Raw genomic sequence first — 13,143 nt, 5'->3', positions numbered from 1 at the left:
AGGAATTCGTGACAATGTCAATGTTACACTTAAAGCAAATATGAGAAGGCCAAAACTATAAGAGGAAAATATATAGCCTTAGATGCCTTTGTTATAAACTAAGAAATCAGTGTAATGAGTTAGGCATGTAGTTGAAGAAACCAAGGACAAAAAAATTAACAAACTGAATTTCGGGAAAGAGAAATTAATAAAAATAAGAAATTCAATTGATTAAAAAATGCCCACAGTAGAATAATAAATATATCTAAAGCTGGTTCTTTGAAAAGTCCAATAAAATAAAAATATTTTAGCAAGTCTAATCAATAATAAAAGTCATGAAGCACAAATATAGAAACACACAAATTTAAGAATAAGTAAAATATAATAATACATGAAGGTTTTTGTTTGTTTTTAAGAGCATACCAAGTGCAGCCATAAGCTAATAAATGTGAAAGACTATTTCTGGGAAGAGTCTCAAGAAGAAGTAGAGAACTGGCAGGACTTGGCCCTGGAAGGAATCATGTCTCCAAAGGCTTTGTCTCAGGTAGGTTTTGGGTGAGTTCTTTTGTACCTTTAAGGACAAACACATCACTGCTATTTAACCTGTTTCAGAACATAAAAGAGATAAACCTCTTTTCAATTAATTTTTAAGTTTGGCAAAGCATGAAACCAAAACTTGTTAAAAGAAACCCTAGGAACTCTACATACAGATAAATCTCATTTGTGAATATAGTTACAAATATCCTGATATTAGACAAGAAAATCCATATTAAGGACTGCTACACTAGAACTAGATGAACTTAGTCAAAAATATAATGATGCAACACCATGAAACATATTAATGTAAGTCACATAAATATAAAAAGAGAAAATCATGTAACTGCATTAAAAGAGCTCCCATCCATTTCTGATTTTAAAAATAGAGCAAAACCTCACAAGAAACTCAATTGGATTAACATTATAAAGGATGTAAATTTCATACCAGATTTTACACAAAAATTAAAATAGGGGTTCTTATCTTTGTGGGCCATGGACCCCTTTAACAATCTGGACATTTTCATCTGCCACAATTGCACAGATACCCATAATCAGAGGTCATATCTTTCATAAACTCAGAGAATCCATCCATGGACCTGACCCTGGATTAAAAACTCCTGCACTCAAAGAATGTCCATTAGAGTACCAAAAATAAGTAGAAAAGACAAATATCACTCTATTATTGATCTCACTCTATTAGTGTGGTGTTGGAAGCCAATGCAATAAGATAGTATAAATCTTTGATAGGAAAAATATGGAAACTGTACTTAACTAAAGATGGGACTGTCTACCTAGAAATTCCAAAAAAATCAACTGAACAAAACTTAGGGGAGAGAAAGGGTGGAATTCAGTAAATCAGTTAAAAGAAAAATGTATACCAAAAGCTATAGATTTTCCTCTATTAGCAACAACCAATTAGAAATGTAATGGAATAAATACTATTTACACTAGCAGGGAAAAACACATAAATCCAAAGAATAAACTTAGTAAGAATCTAGGAATATGTGGAACCTGTGGGAAAAAAACCCTCTTCTTTCTAAGGAACACATTGGAGGGAAGAACCTTGTTTATGGATGAGAAACACAATATTTATGAATATCAGCTATTTCTAACTAAATCTACAATTGAATATAATCTTGACTAAAACCTCCAAACTTTTTTCTGGTACATGTTGAAAAGTGAACATAAGATTCATTTGGAAGAATAAGTAAGAGTAGGTGAGAAAAACTGAAAATGAAGGGTAATGAAATACTTGCATTTTCAAATGCAAATGATACAATATATTATAGTAATGAAGCATTTGTGTTTTTTTTGCTGGAATGGACCAACAGACCCCACAGCAATGGGTATAACCACATCCGAGAACTGGGGAAATGAGAAGGTCATCTCTCAGAGCAGTGACAGGGGGCTGGGGCAAGGGCTCACACTGTGACTAGAAATCAAGGTTGACCTATCTCACATGGCATACACAAATACATTCCAGAAGTAAGAGAGTACAAAACATGTACCAAAAAGTGCCCAAAGAAAATAGAAAGGATGAAATGACAATGAAATATCTCCTATGACTACTCTGCACTAGACACTACCATTATAACACCCATTTCATAGGTGAGGATACTGAGACCAAGTGTCAATAATTTGTCCAAGGTGTTCAGCTAATAGCTGAGGTCCAAACCCAGGAAGCATGGTTCCCACATATGAGTTTTATTACAACAAAACCAACATAAGTAAAGTGGAAACAGATTAAGTCAGGCTACAGTTTTCCCAATGCATGATCAAGATTTCATATTCTTAAAGTTTAAAATTTTTGATGGCCTGTTATTGGGTGTGTAAATGTTTATCATTGTTATAGCTTGCTGAATCGAGTCTTTTATTAATATGTTATGTCCTTCTTTATCTCTTGAAGTTGTTTTTTAGTTAAGGTCCATTTTATTTTATATTAGTATAGTCACCTCTGCTTCTTTTGGTTCATATTTTCATAGAATGATCTTTTTCATCCTTTCAATTTCAACCTATTCATGTTTTTGGATCTAAAGTGAATCTCTTCTAGACAGTATATAGTTGGATCATGTTTTTAAAAATCTATTCTCTTCAGTCTTGGTCTTTTGGTTAGAGAATTTAATCCACTTACAATTAAAGTAACTACCAATAAGGAGAAACTTAACTTCTGTCATTTTGCTATTTATTTTCTACATACCTTATAGTTTTGTTTGTTTCCTGAATTACCATTTATGTATTTGGTTGAATTTTGTAGTGAAACATTTACTCCCTTACTCAGTTCTTTGTATATACTCTTTAGGTATTTTCTTTGTGGTTACCATGGGATTACATTTAAGATCCTAAAGTTGTAACACTCTAATTTTAATTTATACCAGCTTTACTTCAAGACTGTAGAAGAACTCTGCTTCTTTAAAAGCTCCTTCTCTATCCCTTCCAGTTTTTGATCTCACAAAATTACATCTTTATACATTTGTCTAAAAACACAAGCAAATATTTTTAATGCATTAGTCCCTTAAGTCATGTAGAAACAAAAATGTAGAGGTACAAACCAAAGTTACAATAATACTAGCTTTTACACTAATAATTGTCTTTTTTAAAAAGCATGAGTCTCTTAAATCATATAGAAAACAAAAAGTGGACTTACACACCGTTGTTACAATAATAATAGCTTTTATGATTGCCTATGTGTTTATCTTTCCTGAGATCTTTATTTCTCCATAAATAAATAGGTGGTTTCAAATTACTGTCTAGAGTTCTTTCACCTCATCTGCAGGACTCCCTTGAGCATTTCTTGAAGCAAACTCCCTCAGTGTTTGTTTATCTGGAAGTGTTTTAATTTTGTCCTCACTTTTGGAGGTCAGTTTTGCGGGATATAGGATTCTTGGGTGACAGGTTTTTCTTTTCTTTTAGCATTTTGAATCTATGAGCCTGCTGCCTCTGGTCTCCAAACTGTTGAGAAATCTGCTCATAATCCTACTGAGGATCCCCTGGATATGATGAGCCACTTCTCTCTTGCCAATTTCAAACATTCTCTCTTTGTCTTTTGACAGTTTGATTTTAATGTGTCTTAGTGTGAGTCACTTTGAGTTCATCCTACTTGGAGTTTACTGAGCTTCTTAGATGTTTATATTCATGTCACTCATCAATTTGGGAAATTTTAGACATTATTTCTTCAAATATTTTCTCTGCCCCTTTCTCTCTTTCTTCTCCTTCTGGAGCTCCCATAACATGTATGCAGGTCCTTTAGGCTCTATTTATTTTTCTTTAATCTTTTTTATTTCTGTTGCTCAGACACAATAATTTCCATTTTTCTATCTTCAGCTTTGCTGATTTTTTCTTCTCTCTGTTCAAATTTGTCTTTGAAGGCCTCTAATGAAAATTTCATTTTAGTTATTGTACTTTTCAACTTCATTATTTCTTTTTGGATTCTATCTAGGTTTTCTGTCTCTTTATTGGTATTTCCATTTTGCTCAGCACTGTTTTCTTAACTTTCTTCATGCCTTCTTTTAGTTCTTTGAGCATCTTTAAGATAATCATGTTAAAGTCTTTGTCTAGTACAGCCACCACTGGGTCTTTTTCAGAGACTGCTTCTGTTGGTTTATATTTTTTCCTTTAATGGTCCATACACTCCCATTTCTCTGTGTGACTTGTAATTTTGTTTTTGAAAACTGGACATTTCAATCTAGTAATGTGGCAACTCTGGAAATAAGATTCTTCTCTTTCCCCAGGGTCTGCTGTTTTTATTTCTGTTTTTTGTTTGATTGTTATAGGCTGTCTCTGTGCCAAGGATCAATCTGAAGTGTGAATGTCAGGTCTTCTCAGGTCTTTTCTGAGCCTGTACCTTGCCCTGCATAGGTACAATGATTGTCTGATTTCTTTATATGCAGTTGCTTTAGTATAGCCTAGTTTTCATTGTCTGGCTCCCAAAAGGAGAAAAATAGAAAAATGGGTTTGGGGAAAACCGTGCCAGCTCTAAATTTCCTGGAAGTCAATTCAGCCAGAGAGGGAGGGGCTTGCAATGATGGGGAGAAGTGTAACAACAATGGCAGTTTCAATAGATTTAAAAAGGAAATATCATGCAAAATATCCTACCTGAGTACAAAGGTATGATGTTAGAAGTCAATAACAGAAGAAAAACCGGAAAGCTCACAAAACTGTGGAAATTAAACAACTCACCTTTAAACAACCAATAGACCAAAGAAGAAATCATAAGTGAAATTATAAAATATAGACTAATAAAAATGAAAATAAAACATATATAAACGACGGAACACAGTGAAAGCAGTGCTAAGTAGGAAATTTATAGCTATAAATGAAAAAACCAAATACATAAGAAAAATGACCCAACTTTACAACTTAATGAACTAGGAAAAGAACAAATCAAACCCAAAACTAATAGAAGGAAAGAACTAATAAAGACTAGAGCAGAGATAAATGAAATAAATAATAGAAAAACAATAGGGAAAATCAGTTAAATTAAAAGTTGGTTCCTCAAAAAGATCAGCAATACTGGCAAACCTTTAGCTAGATGGACTAGGAAAAAAAGATTTTCACTTACTATATCAAAAGTGAAGATGAGGACATTACTATTGATTCTACAGAAATAAAAATGATTACAAGAAAGTACTATAAGCAATTGTATTCCAATAAGCTACATAACCTAGATGAGATGGACAAATTCCTAGAAACACAAAACCTACAAAGACCAAACTATGAAGAAACAGAAATTCTGAATAGATCTATAACTAGCAAGGAGGTTGAATCAATAATGAAGTTTCTTGACAAAGAAAAGTCCTAGACAAAAAGCCCCAGCTTTACTGATGAATTATACCACATGTATAAAGAAGAACCAGTATCAATACTTCTCAAACTTTTCAAAAAAATTAAGGAGGAAATACTCCTTAATTAACTCTATGAGGTCAGCATTACTCAGATACCCAAGACACTACAAGAAAAATCTACAGATCAATATCTCTTATGAACACTGATACAAAAATCTTCAACAAAATATTAGCAAACAGAACTCAACAGAATAGTAAAAGGATTAAACACCATGCCCAAGCGGGATTTATTCCTGGAATGCAAGGATGGTTCAACAAATGGAAATTGATCATTGTAATATACCACACTAGCAGAATGAAGGAAAAACCCATATGATCACCTCAATTAATGCAGAAAAACCTTTTGATAAAATTCAGCACTTTTTCATGATAAAAATACTCAACAAACTATGACTAGAAGGAAACTATCTCAATATAATAAAAGCCATAAACGAAAATCCCACAGCAAACATCATACTCAATGATGAGAGGCTCAAAGCTTTTCTTCCAACAAGAGGAACAAAGCAAAGATGCTCACTTTCGTTATGCCTATTCAACAGTATTGGAAGTATTAGCCAGAGAAATTAAGTAAGAAAAAGAAATGTCATTCAAATTGGAAAGGAAGAAGTAAAATCATCTCTATTCACAGGTGATACAATCTTATATGTAGAAAGCCCTAAAGATTCTGCAAAAAGAAACTTAATATAAACAAATTCAGCAAAATAGTAGGATACAAAGTCAACATGCAAATATTAAGATGTCAGTACTATACTACCCAAAGTGATTTAAGATTTAAGGCAATTTCTGTCAAAATCTCAATGATGATTTTTGCAGAAATAGAAAAACCTACTCTAAGATTCATAAGGAATCTCAAGAGACCCCAAGTAACATAAACAACCCTAAAAGAAAAAAACAGTTGGAGAGCTCACACTTGTTGATTTCAAAACTTAGTACAAAGTTATATAATCAAAACATTGTGATACTGGCATAAAGACAGACATATAGACCAATGGAATAGAACAGTCAGTCAGAAGTAAATATTTGTATATAGAGTCCAGTGATTTTCAACAAGAATGTCATGAATGTTCAGTGGGGGAAAACAGTTTTTTCAACAAATGGTACTGGAAATACTGGATATCCACACTCAAAACAGTAAAGTTGGAACTTTACCCAACACCATACACAAAAATTAATTCAAAATGATCTAAATGTAAGACCTAAATTTAAAAAACTTTTATAAGACAGAATAAGGCAAAGCTGTGCAACATTGGATTTGGCAATTATTTCTTGGATATAAAAACAAAAGTATCAGCAACTAAAGAAAAAATAGACAAATTTGACTTAATGAAAAAAAATGTACATCAAAAGACACAATTCACAGAGTCAAAGGCAACCTAAAGAATGGGAGAAAATATCTGCAAATCATATATCTGATAAGGGACTAAGATCCAGAATATATAGAGAACTAAAGCCCAACAACAGCAATGGAATTTGAAAATGGACAAAGGACTGGAACAGGTTTTTCTCCAGTGAAGACGTTCAAGTGGCCAATACATACAGGAAATGATTCTCGACATCAATAATTATTACGGAGATGCAAATCAAAATTACATTGAGATACCACCTCACACCCATTAGGATGGTTACTATCAGAAAACCAAAAAATAATACATGTCAGAGAATATGTGTACACACTGGAATTGTTAGTGGGAATGTAAAATGGTGTAGCTGTTACAGAAAACAGAATGGTGGTTCCACAAAAAAAAACTTAAATTAAAACTACCATATGACCCAGAAATTCCACTTCCACTTTCAAAAAGAACTGAATGCAGGGTCTCAAAGAGATATTTGTACAAGCACATTCATAACAGCGTTAATTACAATAGTTAAATCAGTGGAAGCATCCCGAGTGTCCGTTGATGAATGAATGGGTATGCATAATGTGATCTATTTGTACAATGGCATATTATTCAGCCTTAAAAGGGAAGGAAATTCTGACACCTGCTACAACATGGATGAACCTTGAGAATATTATGCTGAGTGAAATAAGTCTGTCCCACACACAAAAATACTGTGTGATTCCAAGTACGAGAGATACTTCGGGTATCTCAAAAATCATAGAGACAGAAAGTAGAATGGTGGCTGCCAGGGGCTAAGGAAGTGGGAAATGGGGAGGTTTCATTTTCTGGGTAGAGTTTTAGTTTTACAAGATGAAAAGCATTCTGGAGATGAATGGTGGTAATGATCAAACTACAATATGAATGTACTTAATGCCACTGAAACATACACTTAAAAGTGGCTAAGATAGTACATTTTATGTCACTTGTACTTTATCACAGGTTTTAAAAATTGGAAAACAAAATCTCATACAAATTAGTAAAAAATGAGCACCAAGAACATGAGGAAATCATAACCAGGCAAGCAACACCACCACACGTGGTCAGTGATCAAATGCTGACCTGCAGAAACACCAAGGACATGTGGGCAGACGAGCAAGGCAGAGCCCCTCGCCTATGAAACTGGCAAACGGGAAAGGACAGTGATGCTGCCCATGTGGAGGGCACCAGCGTCCTTCTGCCCTTCCCTGGTGGGCACCTAACAGGCTTGGAAGCCTTGACACTTACAGACTCTTGGCCCGGACTGCTCTCCTAGGGGCAGGGCTGCACAGCTGGGAGCCCCCTCCCTCTGGTCATCACAGTGTCTGTGCTGACCCACTGGGGTGGTGTGGGGTGTGGGCATGTTTTAGGTCGCCTGGGCAGGTCTGTGTACAGCCTGAAGAGTGCTATGTACCTGGTGCAGCCGCAGCTTGTGGACCTAGAGCAGGGGGGCGCTCCCACAGGCCCTGCTCCACGGTAGGCGCCCCACGAGCTCCTGCTTCTTTGCAGGTGTGCACTGCACCAGGGTCCCTGGCGTGGTGCTAATGTGTCCATTGAAATGTGGGGCTGTGTTTAAATGGAACAAATCAAACTACTTGTGTTTTTCTTAAAATGAATCGCAAGAGCTGGGTTTCCACAGCATCATAAGGCTTTGTGTGGCTGCAGACATGGTCTGCATCCGCTCTGCACCAGGAGATCCCCAGCAGCCCTGGCAGGTGACAGGGCCCGGCCTGATTCTGCATATGGGAAAACTGCGCTGGAGATGAGGGCCGGCCCGGCCTCGCCCTTACAGGCCCCCAGAGGAGCCTGTGGCCTCAGCTCCTTTCCCCAGGCTCCGGCCTGCCTTCTTCATCCTGGCCCACCCCAGGGAGCAACTCTGAAGGTCTCCCTGCTGTGCACAGCTCCTCTACCTGTCCCCGTCCCAACCCCCCCTACAGAGCCACCTGTGCTGGCCTGGCAGGCAGCTGCCACTGGTGTGGACAGAGGGGCTGTGTTCCACCCAACCATGTGGCCCAGTGGCCCACTGAGACCCGTCCTAAGCAGGGGACGTGCCTGGGACTCCTGGGCCCAGCTCTTCTAGTCTGGCCTGGGAGACCCCGGGTCACCTGTGCCCAGGGGCCCTGGCCCACTCCCCTGTCTCTGGACAGCAGATGGAAGGCTGACAATGTCCCCCCTTGGAGCCCCGAACGTCTGTCCTCCTCCTGGCATTGATGAGATGAGGCTGGGAATAAACCCCAAACACTTTTTTTGTTGTTTTTAAACAAATGTAAGATGCCCTTCAAGCCAGAACTCCTTTATTGGAAGAGAAAACCCCAGGGAAACCTGAGGTTCTCTGGCCTCCTTTCTGGGTATCCATCTAAGCGGGCACATCCTTGGGTGGGGGAGGCGGGGCTCGTGGTTGCCTCCCTGGGCACAGGGGGCCACATTCACATGGGTCCTGGGCAGGGCGCACCACAGGAGCTGGCCCTGCCCTTTTCGCACTGCTGTTATAGTTTGGGGTGGGGGCGCTCGGCAGCTCACCTCTCCCCTGCCATGCCCGGCCCACAGGAGGCCTGGGTGGGTGTGGGGCCCGGCCACCCAGCCCCCTGCTCAGTCTCCCCAACCCACTTTCATGGGTGCCCGGTGGGCTGCCTCCAGCCTCAGCAAGGGAGGTGGGCCGTTTCTGTCTGGCCGATGGCGGGCAGGGGTAGGGTGTGGCGTGACCCGTGCCCTCCTCCTCCCCACGGCGCCCCTCCTGCCGAGTCGCATAGGGCAGCCTCAAGGCCTGTCCTTCGGGGGCTCAGTTCTAGCCGCGGCCACTTCTTCCCGGGGCTGGGCAGAGCCCCTGGACACCCTGCGCTGGGTCCCAAGTCGTAGGGCGGGTGTGTGTGTCAGGGCGGGGCGGGGGGGCGCTTCCCGCGCGGGAACTCGGGCTCCGAAGTCTTGCCGCAGAGCTGCAAGCGGACCTCCCAGGGGACCGCCGAGGGTCCTGCGGGTGCCCAGGGCAGGGAGGAGCCCACACTCGGTCCGGCGGAGGCCTTGGCGCGCAGAGGACGCGCGGGCCCGAGAGCGGGAGACCGTTGGGCAGCCCGGCTGTCCTCGGACCCTGGCCGCGCTGGGGGGGCTCCCGGGGCCGGGGCGCTTACCTGAGCTGGAGCGCGTGCGGGGCGCCCTGGCCGGACACGTCGCGAGCAGCTGGGTCTCGACCAGGGGACGCGGGCGCCGAGCGGGCGGGAGGGAGGGGACCGCGCGGGGCCGCCCCCTTTATACCCTGCCTCCGCCCCCGAGGGAGCGCCCGGCGCGGACACCGGGCGGCGCTGCGGCCCCGCGGATGCCCCCACGGGCAGGGGTCTGGGGCACGAGGCAGGCAGGGGGCCCGGGAACGCGCCGGGGGCGCCGGCACCTCTCGGAGCAGCCCCGGCGAAGGCAGACTCCCGCCCGCCGTGTCTCCTCGGGGGGCCTGGGCCAGGGGCGCCTGTGTCCCCTCCCGGGGTCCCGCGTCTCCGTGTCGTGTCCTCCCCGCTCAGGCTCAGCTGGGCACCGGCCTTCGTCCCGGTCCGGGGACACCAGCGCCAGCGACCCTGCAGGGCAGACTTATTCCCTGCGGAGTCCCCGCGCGGGCGCCCCCGGGTCATGCTGCGGGGTGGCCAGGGTGGGGAGCGAGGGGCTGGGGGTGCTGGGATCGGGAGAGAGGGGGTTCCTGGCAGGGCTGTGTGGGGACTCCCCCGGAATCAGGGCTCCTCGGTGACCGTGCAGGAAGGGCTGGGAACAGCTCCCTGGGCTCCCGGGCGGGCGGGTAGGGTGTAGCGTGACCCGTGCCCCCCCTGCCCCCTACGGCGCCCCTCCTGCCCAGCCGCACAGGGCGGCCTCGAGGCCGGTCCTTGAGGGGCCAGGCCAGCGCCTGCCCAGACCACTCAGGCGGAGGGGAACGTGGTCCCTGTGCGAGCATCTCGGCAGGACGCCCACTGACATCCAGAGGCCCGCCGGTTCTGCCCCGGCCCTGGCACACAGCCTCCAGCCTGCCGCCTGCTCCGAGGGCCCCTGCAGGCTGGGCCACCCATCATCATGCCCGCCCTGCCTCCCACCGCTCGCCCTGCCCGGGGAAGCACCAGTCACACCTCCCCTCGCCACAGCACCTTTCACCTTTCCTGGGTGCAGCAGGTGCCTGGGGCTGGGGCACTGAGGAGGGCAGGGTGTGTGTACATGCACCATGTGTGTCTGTGTACAAGTGTGTGTGAGTGTGGCATCCGAGGTGTCTGTGAGCACAGCTCAGTCTCCCTGCTCTTGGGGCACAGGTGAGGCCTGCATGCTGCCCTCTGGACCCACCTGCCCTCTCGCTGGGGCAGTGCTACCCATGGGGGCTGTTCGGGGGGTGTAAACACGGGCCTGTTCCTGCAGATCCTTTAACTGGGGATGAACTTGGCTCCAGACGACCCAGTCAGCCTCACCGGGACAGTCTGGGAGCTGCTCTGTGGGACCCCCCCTTTCACAGGGGTCCAGGGCGCCTCATCCTCAGCCTCCCCCAAGCCATTGCTGCTGAATCTCTATCCACGTGCAGCCCCGCCTGGTGCCTCCTACTTAGCGGACCTGATGAACACGGGGATTTTGTGTGGCCGGCCCACCACCAACAGGCAAAGGGGCACCACCCTGGTTGGTGTGAGAAGCATAGGTAGTTCTTGGCACAAGGTGGGGGGCCCTGCTGCTGCACTTCACCAGGGGTGACCTGGGAAGGGAGTGGCTTGCAGCTGTGTCCACTGGGGCACTTGAAGGGCGCGTGGTAGGGTGGTCCCTGCTGAGCTGCACTGACCAGGAGCAACAGGAGACCCCGAGGCAGAGAAAGGCTAGCGTGGGACCCAGAGGCCTCCTTGGCCTGAAAAGAAACCCCCTCTTCTGCAGGGGAAGAGCAGACGTGGCCAAGAGCAGCACACAGGGGCCGGGCAGTTCCCGTGTGTGGGCACTCAGCCACCTCCGGTCTGTGAAGGCCGGCAGCCCTGAGCAGTCTGGAACACGCGGGGTGAGGCCCCAAGGAGGCGGCTCTGCAGGCCCCGGGCTCCTCAGAGCTGGCAGACCCTCCCTCAGAGGAGCCAGCACCTTCTCTGTGCTAGAAGACGCCACCCCAGCCAGGGGCCCTTGCCAGAGGCCACCCAACCCGTCTCCTGGCTGCCAAGCCAGAGACTAGGGAGAAAGCCCAGCGTGAGCTGCACGGGTGTGCTGGGCCTGGCCAGGGAGGGAGGAGGTCATACGCGAAGGGGCTGGCAGAGCTGGCACACACCTCAGGAGCTGGGAGCGCCACTGGGGTCTGGACAGTCCCTGATACAGAAGCCAGACGAGAAGACCTGATAAGCAGAATTACTGACCTGGAGGCACTTTCTCAGAACATAGGACTAAATCTGCTGGCAAGGGCTTCAGATCATGGGACAGTGTCAGTTCTGGGACGGCTCCCAGAAGCCTGGAAGCATGGGCATGTTGAGCGAGCAGAAATGGCCAGGCTGCCGTGGGGCACGGCAGAGGGAGGGATGAAGAAGCCGGGGCAGGTGCTGCAGGAAGAGCCATGGCCCTTACTCCCTTCTAGGATGGGAGCTGCTTCTCTCCTCCAGAACCATTGACTGCTGAGGTGGCCAGGTGGCTGGTGCCATGAGACCCCCAGTGTCCCCCAGAGACACCTGAGCCTGCACTTGGGTGACTGAACACTGGGAATGGTACTACCAAGACACTCCAAAGGCGGCTGGACTCAGGACCTCAGGGGACACCATGTCCTCAGGAAGAAGGGTCTGGGGCCAGGTGACCGAAGAGGTCCTAGCTAATGCGTTGGTCACAGCAGGCATCCCTGTCACCAGGCCGTCCAAGTGGCCTGTTCCCTGGCCCCCAAGTGTGTGACTAATGCACATGCTTGGCCACTGGAGTGACTCACACTGGGTTCCTGGCCTGTGTGGACCCAGACCCCATAGCAGGGAAGCCCAGCAGGGGAACGTGGCTGCGGCCTCTGACCTGGCATTGACAGCAGATGGCACTGGCAGGTCCCCAGAGGCCAAGACCTGGGGAGGCGGGCGAGGGGGCTGTCCTGTCTGTGGGATGTCAAGGGCAGGTCTGGGCCTTGCAGGGTCCCCGGCGGGGGGGTCTGCTGACCCCGAGGCTTCGCCAAGCAGCGGCCTGACTTCATCTGCTGGGTGGGACTCGGATCCCCAATAGAGCCGATCAACCAGGCCATGCACTGGAAACTGCAGTGTTTTCTTCCCAGTTACAAGAGAGGATGGGAAGCACTTTGTGTTCCCATGGGAGGGGCAAGAATACGAGTCTATGGTTTGGCCTCAGGGCCATGTTAACTGTCCCTTCTGCCCTTAGTCTGAGGATATGGGTGCCCTGAACTCCCCAGGACATGACACAATGTTCACTGGGCAGGACAGGGGAGGGGAGGCCAGTGTGCTGGGGGCCCGGTGTGGGCTGGGGAGGAG

General features: G+C 46.3%; 1 protein-coding gene across 1 annotated transcript in view; it reads right to left on the bottom strand.

The window, feature by feature from the left end:
• COL6A2 (collagen type VI alpha 2 chain) overlaps positions 1-9,940 on the bottom strand; it is a 29,429-nt gene extending 19,489 nt beyond the window's left edge. Inside the window, exon 1 of the mRNA XM_036912132.2 lies at positions 9,838-9,940. The gene's annotated coding sequence lies outside the window, so the exon portion shown is untranslated. The remainder of the gene's footprint in view (positions 1-9,837) is intronic.
• Positions 9,941-13,143: the final 3,203 nt, after the last annotated feature.

The sequence above is a fragment of the Manis pentadactyla genome, chromosome 1 (genome assembly GCF_030020395.1).
Source record: "Manis pentadactyla isolate mManPen7 chromosome 1, mManPen7.hap1, whole genome shotgun sequence".
NCBI classification, from domain to species: domain Eukaryota; kingdom Metazoa; phylum Chordata; class Mammalia; order Pholidota; family Manidae; genus Manis; species Manis pentadactyla.
The sequence above is the reverse complement of the archived record's forward strand: the minus strand, read 5'-3'. Positions and strand labels throughout refer to the sequence as shown.